Source organism: Triturus cristatus, chromosome 7 (genome assembly GCF_964204655.1).
Source record: "Triturus cristatus chromosome 7, aTriCri1.1, whole genome shotgun sequence".
Taxonomy (NCBI): Eukaryota; Metazoa; Chordata; class Amphibia; order Caudata; family Salamandridae; genus Triturus; species Triturus cristatus.
In genome coordinates this window covers 1,327,478,762-1,327,495,561 of record NC_140590.1, presented here as the reverse complement: position 1 = coordinate 1,327,495,561, position 16,800 = coordinate 1,327,478,762, and the positions used below count along the sequence as shown (strand labels likewise).

General features: G+C 50.6%; 1 protein-coding gene and 1 non-coding gene across 2 annotated transcripts in view; one reads left to right on the top strand and one right to left on the bottom strand.

The window, feature by feature from the left end:
* LOC146811962 (uncharacterized) overlaps positions 1–16,800 on the top strand; it is a 271,293-nt gene that overhangs the window by 152,340 nt on the left and 102,153 nt on the right. The window lies entirely within an intron of this gene.
* On the bottom strand, positions 16,216–16,368 carry LOC146811968 (5.8S ribosomal RNA). Its single transcript, XR_014967233.1, has one exon. It is a non-coding gene; the product is annotated as a 5.8S ribosomal RNA (ribosomal RNA).

Here is a 16,800-nt window from a genome sequence, read left to right as displayed (position 1 = left end):
AAGTTTGTGCTAATGCCTTGACACACAACTCTAAGTTCAGTAGAACATACCGTATTCTAGACTTGATTTATATGTACCTATGTACCTATAGTGGTTTTCACTTAGTCACTCAATGAGATTATCTGGTAAAGCAATAGAAAACTTGAATCCCAACCGCTGCACACCAATGTGAGAAGTTGGCCTGGTAAATGCTGTCCACCAGTTATAGTGGGCACCTTGCACCAGTCTAAACAACCCTTATAGAGGATTAGTTTAAGACAACCTTTATTGAAAGCTATCCTAGTGGTAGCTATGGAGAGCAGCCTTCAGGCTAAGTCCCAAAGGAATGTAAAGCAGCTTGGTTTACCAGATTATAACCTCTTGAATGACTAAATGAAAGGAGAACCAAACAAAGTATATATATAAAATATATGTTTTTATTACTAAACACTCTCTACTAACCTCTTCATGAGATTAGAGAGCAAGGCATACAATATTACAGTTCTAAAACGACAGAAAATAGCACAATATACAATGGGCCCCAGGGGGAGACCAAACCATATATTAAGAAAGTGGTATAAGAACCACGACTTGACTAGACACAGTGCCTAGAGCACGTAGAATCGCTGGGACCCCAAGAAACCACCCAAGGTAGTGACACAGGGTACCCACGGGGGACGCGTGCAGTGGGAGAACGCAGCCACGAGCTTCGTACGATCCTATGGGAAAATCGCGGTTGGAATTGTAGAGATTAAGGACACTTAGGAGAGGACTTGGAGCAAACCCTTTTAGACTTAGAAGGTTCTAAGGCCAGCACCCACGTGACCACCGGAGTACTCGTGTTACCTAACCCAGGGAAGCCGGGTGCATAGGTGTCGGAAATCTTCGCTGCCTTCAATGGAGAGTTGCTGCAAAGTGCTGCTGCCGTGGAAAGGAAAAGTGTCTGGTGTGATCCAAGCCTGGATCGAAGATGTGAAGAACCTGAAAGCAGAGGGGACAGAGTCTGGGTCACTTGCTAGTGACCAGGGGCACGAAAGACGAATGCCCACCGATGTTGGGTGTTTCAGGTGCGACGAGGGGAAGCTTGACTCCACTATCACGGAGACCAGGAGGCGTCGACGATGACCACAGTCTGCAGGCGAGCTTTCCCACGAAGGATGCCGAGTGCTGGGGGGTCAGTGGCCAGATTAGAGACCAACAAACCTTGGCAACGGCAACCCACGCGTTGAGAGTAAAACGGCTTCGGTGTGGACCAGCAAGGTCCTGTGGACTCCCCAAGCAATGGAGAGTCAGGGCACGTCTGGAGCAACCAGGTAAGCCCATTGAAAGTCAAAGTACCCTTCTCAGGGACCCACAAGTCGACGGACAACGGATCGCGAAGGGACATCAAGCGGAATCACTAAATACCAGCCCACGGGTCACTCGAGGAGTGTAGTCGAGTAATCTTCAGTGGAATCACTGCTCGGGATCTGGACTACAAGTAGCCCAAAGCACAGACTCAGGGATCGCCAAGAAGCATATAATGCTACAAATGTGCACGGTGTCTAGGGGTTCGGGTCGCACGGTCCCCACGGTCCCCACAAGGGCTTTGGATCTCAGGATTACTGAGAGCATGGATCGACCTCGGGGAAACTTGGAAAACCACTTCCTGTGTTGCAAAGTCTTCGGAGTCCTTCAGGAGCTGTGTAGTTGCAAATCGGACAGATGCATCTTTGGTGCCTGCCTTGCAGGGGAGTAACTCTTTACTCCAAGGGAGAGTCTTTGGTCATCCAACGTCGTGTAGATAGTAGAAGTTTTGGGATTCTGTAGCAGAGTTTCGTCCAGGTAAATCTAAAGTCCTGTAGTCAGCGGTTCCTACTTTATACCTAAGAAAGGGGTGGGACAAACTCTGGGGACCCACCTATGGGAGGGTCAGAACAGAGGGGTGGCTACATCCATGTCCATTGTCCAGTTTTGCGCCAGAGCAGGGGCCAGTGCAGACATCAAAGCACTCTTGGAGTGCACCCACCCAGCCTCAGTACACTAAAGCCTGTCTGGGAGGTGTTCACACCTCCCTGTGACAGGAAACCTATTGTCCAGACGTCCCCTGCCAGAGTTTCATCCAGCAGCAGGAGGGCAGACTCGTGTCTGTGGCTGGCAGCATCCATTTTGTGATGCCAGGGTTCTGTGACGCTGGTACCGGGTGTACCGGTGCTGTCATGGTTCTCCCTCTAGTAGGGTGGAATCATACCTCCCACACCAGTTACTGGTGTGGAGGTATGATTCCAAGGTGTTTAACACCAAACATGACATGTTTCCATGCAGCCATTCCAAAGTTAGCATTTACCACGAGGTTATAATGCACTTAAGAGTATATGGTTTGGCTGCATCACAAACAACCCCGGAATGAAGGTTCCAAAGGCTGCAGAGGGGCTCTGCTCATGCATGGGCATCCTCTCACAAAAAACCCCAGCACCCTGCCTTCAGGATTGATAAGGTATGCCATAGGGGTGACTGATAGGTTTATATGTGCAGTGATATGGATAGATATAGGGAATCTATATCTAAGTAAGGGGTGCATACACCACCTTACACAGGCTGCTGTAGCAGACCTGTTGAGTCATTTTAAATGGTCTCCCAGGGGTGGCATAATACATGCTGCAGCCCCTGAGAGGCCTCTGGGGTACCTATGCCCCGGGTATATAGTATACCATATACTAGGAACTTATAAGGGTACCCCAGAATCAAATCTGTGGTGTGCCTAAAGTACATGCAATCCATTTTAGGGAGAAAGCGGATAGACTGGGGTCCTGATTAGCAGGACCCCAGTCAAACTAAGTCAAAAACCAGCAAAACACCAGGCTAAAAGTGGGGGTAACCATGCAGTCAGATTCCACCTTCCTACACCCATTACTGTGGCTCTAAGTACATTGGTGATAATTTGTGGCCAGGGGGTTACATTTTGTTTTAAAAGGTCAACCGGAACTCTGTCCGGCCCCCTCTGTAAGAATCAGGTTATTAACCTTAGGGGGATGAACCAATAGTAAAAAGAGGAGATTTACTTATTTACTTTGCCCTAACATTTTTTAATCTACTGGCTATTTCCAAGTCTTCTCTGGTCTTAGTTCTTATTTCTGACTTTCTTGCTTCTATAATGTTCTTATAGGACTGCCTTACCTTTTTTATTTTACCAGGGCTCTATGGCGAGTGTCCAATGGCTTCTTTCTCACCTACTAGCTAGTACCAGGCATAAATGTAGAACCTCCAGGCACTGTCTGGGCCTACAGAAGATCAGAAAAGGACTGGACCTGCTGTCTGTGACCTAAATGAGTGACTTGCTCCGTCTTGTACCCTGGACAAAGACGTGGACTCTGAGGGCTAGTTGGCTGACCTCCTGTTTAAACTACAGGGATACAACAATCTACAAGATGTCTTTTTCTAAAAGTTCCCAGCTGACGAGTGGCAACTGGGCCTGGGCTGGATCCTGTTGCTGGTTTCCACCTGACACCCTTTGAGTCTGTAAGTCTCTCCCCTGAGGTCATTGGGGGGGGTGGGATTTAGAAGTGTATTCCTGTGGTGGATTAGGACTAAAAGGTCTAAATTAAAAGATAAAATCTTTGACCAGGATGAACCTAGTTGGTGTATCTGACCAGTGCTCCATTAGTCAGTGTTTATTTATACCTAGGTTCTGGTCTACCGCTGACTATTGACTAACATTTACGTTTTGTGCTTTTTGGTGCTATTTCTACTTAAAACTTTAAAACCTCATAGCTCCGGGTCCCTTATTGAATTTTTGTCATTTTGGTGGTATTTTCGTATTGTATTTTCCTCCAGTTTGGTTTGAAATGTTCATGGCTTGGCATTTTTTACTTTATTACTGTTTTGGTAATGCATACATACTTTACATATTACAGTAAGTTAGGCCTAACTGTCCTAGCTATCAAGGACGTTGAGCTCAGGTTAATTTGGTAACTTTGAGTGTTCACTATGATCAGGGTTGTGATTATTCCATGTGATAAGTTGTCACCCACCCCGAATAATAATCTATTTTCTTTTCACTTGCTCTCTCTCTTTCTCTCCTCTCTCTCTCCAGGAAAAACACTGGAGCAGATTTACTATGACTTGTGCCACCATAAAGCCTTAGAAAGTATTTTACTTTCCACCGCACAAGGTATCTTGGGGCTGGAAATGTGACCTTTTTTGCCACAAAATAAGTTGTATGCTCCTTCGTAGTGGTGGCTGCTGGGGCATTAAGGTGGCAGGGCAGCATGGGGGAGCCAGTGCAGGAGGGGGCGGCACTGGGGGGCAGCACAGGGAAAAGAATAAAACAAATGCTGAACTGCCATCTGCAGTGTGGGTGCTCTTCTGGCCTCTGCTCCTTGACTTCTGGTATGCCTCAGGCTCCCCTACGCCAATCCAGATGCTGGTCTCATGCTGGTATTACCCAGAATGAGAGCAGCGCTGTGATTGGTGTGAGCACCCTAGTTAGGTGCTCACTAAGGGACTACAACCCTAAGCTTGCACTCCACCCAGCTGCACAGCACAGCTCGGGTGGAGAGATGGAAGTGTGCATGGCGGTTTGGCCGGCCTTAGCCAGCCGGCCAAACTGTCATGTGCACTTGAAGCAGTGCCATCACTCCTCCTCCTTCCTGCAGCTGTGTTGTGTCAGAATGGATGGCCCGCCCCACCCTCGGCTTGGCTGCAATGAAGTGAGCAAGAAAAATGAAATGATAATAATTTTTGTTATTATCATTTCATTTTTCATTGCTGAAAAGCAGTGGAGCTGCACTCTTCCACCTTAATTGAAGAGCTGCCGTGGCTACTTTTGATTCACAGGGCGGTGCATGGGTAGTGTACTTGGGCATTACAGCACAAGCACCCTTGTCTCTTGATGTATAGCCTGCTTCACTATGAGTGTCAGATTGGGCTTTGCATAAAAAACATCCTCTTTGCTTTAAAGCAAGAACAAAGTTGGACACGTTATTTTATTTTTCCTAACATATCACAAATTGCACATGTGCTGTATCAGGAAATACACATCAAATGTGTGGAATGTTATAACATTGTCTAGGCATAGGATTTTGCACAGGAAGAGTATACTTCCAGTACAAACTTATGCTAAACATCACACACCCCTTTGCACCCTGGTGTAAAGGTGTGTGCATGGCGGTAGCACTCATTTTTAGTAAATATGATTCTGCACTGTTTCCTCCCTTTTGAGCTGTGCTGCATTGTGCTAAAAGTTTTTAAAATTGCCATATTATTTCACAACTTGTTTCAAATTCCCTTCCTAAAATACTTATCACCCCTCGTCCATTTTTTGAATCACTAGAACTTTATATCTTTATACTCAGCCCCTGTGCTCACACATTCCTTTAGTGTTTCAGAGTAGACTCAGGATGGAATATGCAATTTAAAAGCAAACTATATCACATGGTTCTCAAAAGCTGGTGTACTGCCACGGGAGAATTCACACTGACACCAGAAAACTGAAACAATGTTATCATCAATGACACAGTGTCCATGGTAAAGGGGCACCAATAATGTTCCTGACTCCTTGCCACAGAAGCACCAACATTGATATGGGTGCAGCCACAAAAGTAGGCTAAAACTAGTACACTGACATGGTGACACTAAGAAATGTGCAATGGAAAGTAGGGACTGCCACTGGCATAATCCACCAGGAAAATCAACAATGGCACTATGTCACTGACATTGGGGATACTGAAACATGACATGTGCACAGTGACCCTAGAGCACTGACGTGGGGCACAATCCTTAACACTGGGATAATGTTGTGAGGTAAGCTCACTGGGACACTGACAGCAATGCTAGGACACAAGCATATTGACACTACGATACAATACCAATACGGTAACACAAAAGATGGACATCAACTGAGAGAACAAGTTATTAGCGCACTGACATTTAGATACTGACAGAGGTGCTCACACAAATGCATTGACATGGAGACCCTGATACTAGGATACTACCCCTGGGACATGACATTATAACACTGACACCACCAATGGAATGAGGATTTTGACATGGGAACAGTAGCACTGGAACATTTACATGGGTCACAAACATTGACATAAGAGCACCAACAGTGACATTGGAACATTGACATAAGTGGTGCCAACAATCATTCAGCAACACTGATACAAGAATACAGGCACTGGGACACAGACTCAGATGCACTAATACTTATAGGAGGATATTGACTTGGAAACTGTGACGTTGGAACACTGACAGGGAACACAAACATTGATGCTGGGACAATAGCAAGGGAGAGTGGCATTAGGAGAGTGAAAAGGGGAGACTAGAATACTTGCACTAAAATACTGAAGCTTGGACACAACACCATGACATTGAAATGGCACAGGTAGACAAACACATGGGCATTGACTGGAAAGACAAAACACATTGCTGTCATGGGTCTCTCACTGTGGAAAAATGACCCAAGTACACTGACGTATGGACTAGGGCATTGATACTGATTCCTGACCATAAACATGGACACAGGGCACTGCAGCACTGTCAAGGGTTACTGCCACAGTGACACTTCCCGGGAACACAGACAATGGAACATGAGGACTATGTCACAAAGTCAATGACATTGGGATGCTGCCATTGGCACATGCATGGGCAATGACTAAACAAACAAATGACATAGAGATGTTGCTGCTGGGACACTGACAGTGCGGCTCTGACCTTAGGTAGATGTGCTACCTTTAATACTGGGACATGGACAGGGGGAAACAGATAGGTATTGACACATATGAACTAACACTGACATGGAGACACTGACCTAGGAACACGGACAAGCCCACAAACACCAACGCTGAGACCCAGACAAAAGGACAACACCACAGGGACAATGATGCAGGATGCTACCAAGCTGTTGCCCTGGGTTGTCACTTCCTAGTTTTAGTATCCATATGTGGTCAGCCGCAGCCTGTGCAGGTAAGATCGGTGGGGTGGTTGGCCGGGTGGGGGGGATTTTGACAGACAACAAAGGGGGAAAATGAATGATTTATTTAATTTTCCCTCATCATCGTCTGTCAAAATCTCCCCTCTTCCGGCCTCACCACCCCACCGGTCTTACCTGCACAGGCTGTGGCAGACCACATATGGATACTAAATTAGGAACTGACAACACAGGGCACCAGCTTGGGGGCATTGACTCTGGGACAATGGCACAGGAGCACCAAAACTGACTCAATGATACTACCAGGGAAGACATGCATTGGGGCACCAAAACTTGAAATACTAGTCGGGGGGACATGGACACAGTGATACTGACAGTGGGGCACTGATGCAAGAGCCCTGAAATGGATACACTGACACCGGATCACATGCTTATCAGTATTAACAGTGGAACGCTAGCATGTACAATGTGAACTATACTGCTGTCACTGACACATAGCCCTCCATACTGCGAGACACTGACACTGGACAGTTAAAGTTACATTGTACACTGCCCTTAGAATAGTGACATGGAGATATTGACAGAGACAAGCATATTAGCACTGGTACACTAACATATGGACATGGAGACTGGGACACTGACAAGTGGACATGGAGTCACTGACACTGTTAACACTGTTACATGGACATTGACATTTGCGAAATGATATGGGAGCACTAATAAATGGCTATTGTGAATGACACTGCGACCCATAGTCTGATGATGAAAATTAAGGCTGGATCCGCAACAGTGGCGGCTCCTCCGCTAAGGCGGAGGAGCTTCACCCAACTGCTATTTCAGCAGTGCAAAAAAGAAAAAGAAAATGATAATAACATGACTTTATTATCATTTTCTTTTTCTATGCGGGAGTCGGGCGGGGCTGGCTCCGTGACACCAGAGCAAGGGAGGAGTGGTTTCCACTCCTCTAAGTGCACATGACAGTTTGGCCGGCCCTCTAGGGTCAGCCAAACCATCATGCATACTTGGCATGTTCTTCATTGCACTGTGTTGCACAGCTCCGTGGAGAACATGCCCAGTCCTCCAGGCACTGCCTGAGCAGTCAAACAAGTTTCTCAGACCAATCATGACACTGCCACTGCAGCGTCCTGATTGGCTGGGGGAGTCCGGAAGCCTGGTTGCTTCTGGTGCTTCCAGCAGACAGAGGAGATGTGTGTGGCGGCAGGAGAGGCATGCAGCGGTGTGGCGGACAAGGTAAGTTAATTTTAAAAAACATTTTATCACCCCCCAACACCCCCCTTCTGAGCGAGCAGCTACTGGTCCCCAAAAATGATAGCTGGTACCTTCCGCCTTTAACCATCCAATCAAATTAAACAGGAGGCCCAAGGCTCTGGAACAATTAGTGGGTGGCTGTCTGGATAGGTCTCTTTCATTTGGATTAGTGAAAGGGGGCACCTTGTCACACTCACTGCCTGAGCTGCTCCCTGACTCCCACATCAACTTACTGTGTCTTTTTGTCACTGCCTGCTCCATTGAGTTTTGTCCCAAAGGAGGCAGGTACAGTCAGCACAGTTCTGACGGACAGTGGGACCCTATCTTCATATGCAACATGTCTGGGACTCAAAATTGTCCCAATGTGTTTCGAACTGCCTTTAAAACCAATTTAATTATTGTCAACTGTTGAAATTAAAATGTGCCTAGAAATGCAACTTTTGCCATACAATTTGCTAAAAAGCATTCTCTGGAGAATACACAACCCTATGTATAATTGCATGTATATTCTATTCAGTTTTCCTCCATTTAATCATCCATACAGGTGGAACTATCTAAATGAAAGTAGGGTGGTATACTTAGCTGCTTCCAAGTGATATCACCAACAAATTAGGAGAGTATGGAGGGAGTTTTATACTGAGCAAATTGAAGCAGCAAAAAATTCCACTAACAATATTTTTTACGGAGTGAAACAACTGACCTCTTTAGATCATGTGACAGCCACTATGCCTGCCTCTACTGACCATCGTAATAAGGTTGCAGATTTTTTAATGGCAAGATTAAGAAAATATACGCCACCTTCCCTGAAAGCAGAAGGAATTATATCTCTGCTTCTGTCACAGATGATTTGAGAAGTGAGGACAGCTTTGTTTTTCATCCGCCTGGAGTAAGAGATGTTCTTAAACTCATGGAAGCAGTTAAATCTGGGTCGCCCTTGGATCCGATCCCCCCAAAATTCGTCTTGCTAGGGGAAGAAGTAATTGCTCCAGTTCTCACCAAGCTTTTGAACTTGTCTTTTAGTTCGGGTTAGGTTCCTAGCAATTGGAAGCTCGCCATGGTGGTACCACTGCTAAAGAAACCTTCTTTAGATCCTGCTCACCCAGAAAACATGAGACCTATATCTCTACTACCTTATGCTGCTAAAATCAGTGAGAAACATTTAAACAGTCAACTGTCCATGTTTCTGGAAGAGAGACAGGTTCTTGATGGAACCCAGTCGGGGTTTAGGCCACAACACAGTACCGAGTCAGCCCTTCTTCTTGCCTCAGAGGCCATGAAAACCGCAGCCGATGAGGGAAGAACTACTGCACCGATCCTTCTAGACCTGAGTGCTGCTTTTGACACGTTCTCCCATGGCCTTCTTATGGAACGGTTGGGGGAGGCCGGGGTTGGAGGAGGGACTTGGGAGTGGATTAAACATTTTCTGGAGAATAGATCCTTCCAGGTTCTACAACATCTTTTTAAATCCAGAGTCTGTCCTCTGCCTCAAGGGGTGCCGCAGGGTTCGACTCTCAGCCCTACCCTATTGAAAATCTACATGTGCCCCTTGGCAGATATTGTGCTGAGACATGGGGTAAACCTGGTGTCATATGCCGATGACACACAGTTGATTGTTACCCTGGAGCAAAAGAATGCAGGAACGGCATCTGATTTCAAGGTATGCTTGATGGAGCTTGCCAATTGGATGAAGCTCAGCTGTTTGCAGCTGAATGCGGAAAATTCGGAGATGATGGTAGTTGGTAAGCAGCCCTCTCTTTTGTCACATTTATGGTGGCCAGAGGAGCTGGGACCGACTCCGATCCCTAAGGCTAAGGTCAAGAATCTGGTAGTATGGTTCAACAACACCCTCTCCTATTCAGAGCAGATATCAGCTGTCGCTGGTGCCTGCTTTGGCAGTCTTAAAATGTTGCGAAAAATCCTGGATCTACTCCCGTTAGATGCCAGACGTACCATTGTACAGGCCCTTGTTACGTCCCGTCTTGATTATTGCAACATCCTGTACCTAGGGGTGACCCCAAAAAATCTGTACATCCTGCAGAAGGTTCAGAATGCTGCAGCTCGTTTAATTTTGAATATTCCTAGGCGGGCCTCGGTGGGGGAGGCCTTGAGGAAATTGCACTGGCTCCCCATACAGGCCAGAGTCACCTTTAAGGCCTTGTGTTTTAGCCACAGGATCTTCAACAATAAAGGTCCTAGCTTTTTGCACCCCCTTTCTTCACCCCTTATGGACCTGCCTGCTACCTAACGTCCTTGGGCACGGCAAAGTTGATTGTGCCTAAGGTTTCAAAGGTACGGGCTGGTGGGAGCTCTTTTGGCTTCCTTGCGGCAAAGGCCTGGAATGACCTCCCTGTTAATTTAAGGACGTGCCCGTCCAAGACTTTGTTCCAGAACAAACTTAAGACGTGTCTCTTCCAGCATTCCCCTGGTGGCCGGAAGTAGGCCTCTGTAGCTGCTCCTTTGGGGGACCTAGGCTGTAGGGTGGGTGGGTGGCTCTGGCCAGCTGTCATGGTACTATTGGTGTTCTAGCGCGGGGACACTCCATTGGAGTAACCAGGTGCTCTATAAGCTGTATAATAATACTTGCTTTCAAAACACTATTTGAGACAATTTTCCTGAAAAATCCCCACTGTCCCTTTCTCACTGTGTTTTTCATGACACCATTTAATACTACTTATCACAAATAGCTCTCAATGTAGAAAACTATAAAAACATACAGCCAAATGTGTTGCGTACCTTAACATCTCACTATATTATGCACCTTTAAAAGACACTGTTTGGGGAGCCAAATTCCTGTACACCCTGCGATCCCTTTTATGCTGTAATTATCCTTTGGGGTAAGGCCCCCCAAAACTTCCACCCATGACTATTGGCCTACTTTTACACAGATATTAGTTTCAACAAGAACAATAAAGCGTACTTGCTCAATCTCAATGTATTTGATAAATGTATTGATAAAATCAACAAAGATGTGTTTAAAAATAATAATCACAAGCTTTTTTAAAGACCACTTAGTCAGAAGCAAATTGCTGGTTCAGGATGGAGCATGTGTGAATAAACACAGTCTCTGTTCTCATTCAAACAGGCTCTGAACTGAACTAGTAACCAGTTTCTGATTCAAAAACTTTTGAGTTGCTTTTGATTTTCCATAAAATAAGAAACATCTGCACACTTTGAGAGCCAGTGCTCTAACCACTTATGATCCATGTAAGTGTACACAGGTATGCTGCCAAAAAGCTCCTTCCAGGCTGTGCATTCTCGCATCCCCTGCATTTCAGGCATACAATACTCCAAGCATGGACACGTCTTGTATTGGAAAATGGTGATGCCTGCACTTTTCACCTGAACTGAAATACTTCCACGGGCAGCATAATTGTTCACCTGGTCTTCTAGCTTTAATGCCACTGATGTTGTTGTTACCTTTTGACAGAAAGACCCTATATGGTTTCCAGCTTTGTCCAGACAAAGCTTGATTGTGCACTGTGTCTGTCCAAGGCCAATGCCAATCCAGTTACTATTTCTATCCACCACCAGGGCAGCTCCTTTATTGGAGCAGAGGAGCGTCGCCCCACCTAAATTACCCCCAAAGCCCCAGAGATGAAAAATAAATGGTAATTCATTACCATTTTATTTGTAATTCCTCGTCCTGAACAGGGTGTCAGGACGGGGTAGGGCCTGCTAAGTGAGAGCAGTAGGGAGGCAGATGGGCTGTATGTGCACTGTTTAAATTGCACATGTCTTTTTGGCTGGCCGTCTTGTGATGGCTAGCCACATTTGCACACTTAAAACATCTCTAACCCATCTGTTGTAAGACAGCTGGGTTAGAGCAAGCGCAGGCCTCCAGAGCGCTGTGGAGCGCCGAGTGAGGCCACTCCCTCCAGTCAGAGTGCTGGATGAGAGCAGCGCCAGGATTGGTCAAGGGAATTTGGCGGTGGCTGGGCTGCAGTTGAACAAAGAAGAAGTCCGGTGCAGAGGACTCAGTAAGTGTTTCCTTTTATTTTTATTTTTTATTTTATTTGCACTAGTGCTCGCCTGCACCCCCTCCCTGTAGATGGCAGCCGCCACTATGCACCACTTCTGCTGAGACCTCAGATTTCACATAATCAGGTGTTTATCTGTGATTATAACATAGATATTTTACAGGCTTGTAGTCACAGTCATATTTAAGCATGCAGTTGTAGAGAAAAGCTAAAGTGTTGATTTCATGTAGGATGTACTTGTTTGTGTCTTTTTTTAGTCGCAGCGTGGCAGACAGCGCATCTGTCTGGTTTGACAAAGACATCTTGGGGACTTTCAGAACATTGACATAGGAATGCATTCTGCTCGTTGCTTGCAATTGGCTTTGTTGTTTTTAACTCATGTTTTCTGGCTTTCCATTTGCTGTATCTACTTGCTTTCTTCTGTCCAGGTTCAGTTCGTCCCTCTCGTTGCCTAAACCGCATTCACAGTATTCTTCCACCAGCTCATTTTCAGTAAACAGGCCTTTAAATCTTGTTCTTATCTCGTCACATTTGCTGGGCATTCATAGAACAAGGGAAAATATCAGGTGCTGTCTTATCCTTCAGAGTGCTCCCTTTCAGTAAACAGGCCTGTAAATCTCGTTCTAATCTCCTCACATTGGCTGTGCAATCAAAGACCGAGGTCAAATGTCAGGTGCTGTCTTCCGAGGGCGCTTGTTTACTTTTCTTTCTCTAACTTCAAAGTGAGAGGATTTATGTGATAATCTTGCTGGATACTGGGTGTAGGAAAGCATTTTTTTCTAGCACACAACAACAATTAAATGAACTGTGTAAGTATTTCAGAATTAATCAGAATTAGGAACACAAATAAAGCATATTTTGTGTTATTTCTGAAGGGTTTGGTAAATAAATACTATAATATGATCAAAACAAATCATTACACTGAGGTGATGCAATTTCCATACATTTTTCGTCTGTGCACTGTATATTTTTATCAGTAAAACTGTATGTCTGTGCAAATGTAATTGTCATTTGAATTGAAAATGTGTTGTCTTTAATGGTAGCGTGCTACCACACCATACATACGCTACTCTACACCACTCCACTCTACGCTGCACAACTCCATGTTACTCCATGTCACTGCACTCTGTGCCATTACACTCTACTCCACTCTACACCACTGCACTCTACTCCACTCTGCACCACTGCACTTCACAACATTGCACTCTGCTCTGCACCACTTCACTTTACACCACTCCACATCACTGCACTCTGCATTACGGCTCTTTGATGCTTCATGCCTGGACACCCAGGGCCTCACTTCCTCCATTGTTGGGTGTGGCCCTGCATCTTATGTATTAATTAGGGGTGGGCGGAAAATTCCGTTCCGCCAGCGTAGAATAAAAAAGCAAGCCACCCCGGCTCACGGGCCCGGTCCTTGCTTCTGAAAGCAGCCAGGCCGGGGAGCCTCCTCCAGGCACACGGAGCCTAGCAAGGCCCGGGGAGAGCCTCCCCGGGCCCCGGTGGACCCCCGTCCCCAGCGCCCGGACCCTCCGCTGGCTTGCGGGACAGGGGGCTCCCGCACCCCGGGACGGAGCTCCAGCACCGGGCCCAGCTTCCTGGACCCCCAGCCAGGCCGGGGAGAGCCTCCCCGGGCCCCAGTGGACACCCTGTCCCCAGCGCCCGGACCCTCGGCTGGCTTGCGGGACAGGGGGCTCCCGCACCCCGGGACGGAGCTCCAGCACCGGGCCCAGCTCCCGGACCTCCAGCCAGGCCGGGGAGAGCCTCCCCGGGCCCCGGTGGACACCCTGTCCCCAGCGCCCGGACCCTCGGCTGGCTTGCGGGACAGGGGGCTCCCGCACCCCGGGACGGAGCTCCAGCACCGGGCCCAGCTCCCAGACCTCCAGCCAGGCCGGGGAGAGACTACCCGGGCCCCGGTGGACACTCTGTCCCCAGCTCCCGGACCCTCGGCTGGCTTGCGGGACAGGGGGCTCCCGCAACCCCGGGACGGAGCCGCACCCTGGGACGGAGCTCCAGCACCGGGCCCAGCTTCCTGGACCCCCAGCCAGGCCGGGGAGAGCCTCCCCGGGCCCCGGTGGACACCCTGTCCCCAGCGCCCGGACCCTCGGCTGGCTTGCGGGACAGGGGGCTCCCGCACCCCGGGACGGAGCCGCACCCTGGGACGGAGCTCCAGCACCGGGCCCAGCTTCCGGACCCCCAGCCAGGCCGGGGAGAGCCTCCCCGGGCCCCGGTGGACCCTCTCTTCCCTAGCGCCCCGTACCCTCAGCTGGCTCGCAGGACGGGGGGGGGGGCTCCCGGACTCTGGGACGGAGCCGCACCCTGGGACAGCGCTCCAGCACCGGGCCCAGCTTCCGGACCTCCAGCCAGGCCAGGGACAGCCTCCCCGGGCCCCCGGTGGACCCCCTGTCCCCAGGACCCGGACCCTCGGCGGGAACCAAGGAGGGTTAAGCCCAGGCCACGTCCTCTCCCCGACAGCCTGCACGGGGAGCCCATTTTTACCGACTATTAAGCCCCCACGTAGTGGGGGCTTACAGAACCCTGGGGGTGGACAAAAGTTGGAGTTAGCCCGGCCGGCCGGCAGGCCGGCCATCTGGTCACCCGGCCCGCAGGGCCATCTGGTCGCCCGGCCCGCAGGGCCATCTGGTCGCGCAGCCAGGCGACCAGATGCCCAGGGACCACCCAGCCCCAGAGGTGGACTGGGAGGGTGCCGTGCCTGGTCGCCCTGGCAGTCCGGCGAGCGGGTGGCCAGGCGCTCCGAGGCAGCCGCTCGGGAGGACTCCTTCCCCGGTGCTGCTCCTCGTCTCCCTGCGCGGGAGCGGCGGGAAGGGGAGGCCAGGGCATCTGGTCACCCTGCCGAGCAGCGAGGGCAGTGGCCCCCGTCCCCGCACCCCGGTGGGGCAGGGACGGGAGGGGGAAGCCCCCGTGCCGGAAGGCACGTGGTGGAGGCAGCCTCCCGCAGGCCCGCGTTACCCCCTTCCGCGTCCCTCCCGCCGGCCCGGCGGCAGAGGGACCCACACCTGGGTGTGGTGGAGGAGGGCGTCCGCAGGCGCCCACGCACGGAGAGAGACAAAAGCTTGGCTCAGAGGATGACTTTCAATAGATCGCAGCGAGGTAGCTGCTCTGCTACTTACGAAACCCTGACCCAGAATCAGGTCGTCTACGAATGATTTAGCACCGGGTGCCCCACGAACATGCGGTGCACTAAGGGCGATGGAGGCGGCCCCCTCTTGAACTCTCTCTTCAAAGTTCTTTTCAACTTTCCCTTACGGTACTTGTTGGCTATCGGTCTCGCGCCCGTGTTTAGCCTTAGATGGAGTTTACCACCCGCTTTGGGCTGCATTCCCAAGCAACCCGACTCCGAGAAGACCCGATCCCGGCGCGCCGGGGGCCGCTACCGGCCTAACACCGTCCGCGGGGTGAGCCTCGATCAGGAGGACTTGGGCCCCCTGAGCGACGCCGGGGAGTCGGTCTTCTGTAAGCCACATTTTTCGCACCCGCTGCCGGGCGGGGATTCGGCGCTGGGCTCTTCCCTCTTCACTCGCCGTTACTGGGGGAATCCTGGTTAGTTTCTTTTCCTCCGCTTAGTAATATGCTTAAATTCAGCGGGTCGCCACGTCTGATCTGAGGTCGTAGTCGGAAAGAAAACGCCGGAGCGTTCAGGGGGGCAGCCGGGGAAGGCCGGGCACCCCTGCCAGAGCAGGGGGCCTGGCGTACCCGGCAGCGCGCGCCCTCTTTCCCCGGATCTCGTCTGAAGGGGTTTCGCCCTTTGCCGGGAAGCCGGCCGCGGAGGAGGGCGCCCGAGGCGAGTGCGCGCGGGCAGCCGGTGGAACACCACGGACAGCCACGCACGGCACGCAGCCAGGCGCCCCGGGACGGGCCCGGGGCGGACCGGTCGCCGGGCCCCCTTCACAGGGGGCCAGGCGCGCCGGCGGCGTACCTCCGCGGCAGGACCCGGACAGGGACCCTGCCAACGGGCGATCGGGGGGTCTGACCTTGTGGGGGGACGAAGGGGAAGCGGAGCTCACCCTGCGACGGCCCCAGCCGCGTCCCGGGGAAGCCCCGGGGCGATTGACGATCGAGCGACCCTCGACAGGCGTAGCCCCGGGAGGAACCCGGGGCCGCAAGGTGCATTCGAAGTGTCGATGATCAATGTGTCCTGCAATTCACACTAATTCTCGCAGCTAGCTGCGTTCTTCATCGACGCGCGAGCCGAGTGATCCACCGCCAAGAGTCACAGGCAACTTTTCGAAAACGTTCGCCCACCTGCAGGCGCAGGAGAGGCGGGAGGAAGGCGACGCCGTCCCGTCCGCCGCCCGCGCGGCAAGACGGCACGGGCGCCCCGTTCAAGGCTTCCCCTCTGGGAGTCAGACAGCACCGTCGTGGGGGAAAAACATTGCCAGGCGCTCGGCCTGGGAGCCCGCCCCCACCCACCCACCCGGGGGCGAGGGAGGGGGCTCCCAGAGCGACGGGAGCAGGCAGCCCCGCAGCCGCCAGTCCCTCCCAGGGTAACCCAAGAGGGACCACACGAGTCTTCAAACCCCTCAGCCCGGCCACACGGGACCGGGTCGGACCGGGTACCTGGCAACGAGGGAGGGTCGCTCCACCTGCACATCAGCCGTCCGTCGCCGGATCGGCCCCGAGCCGTGCCAGCAGAGGCTGACCATC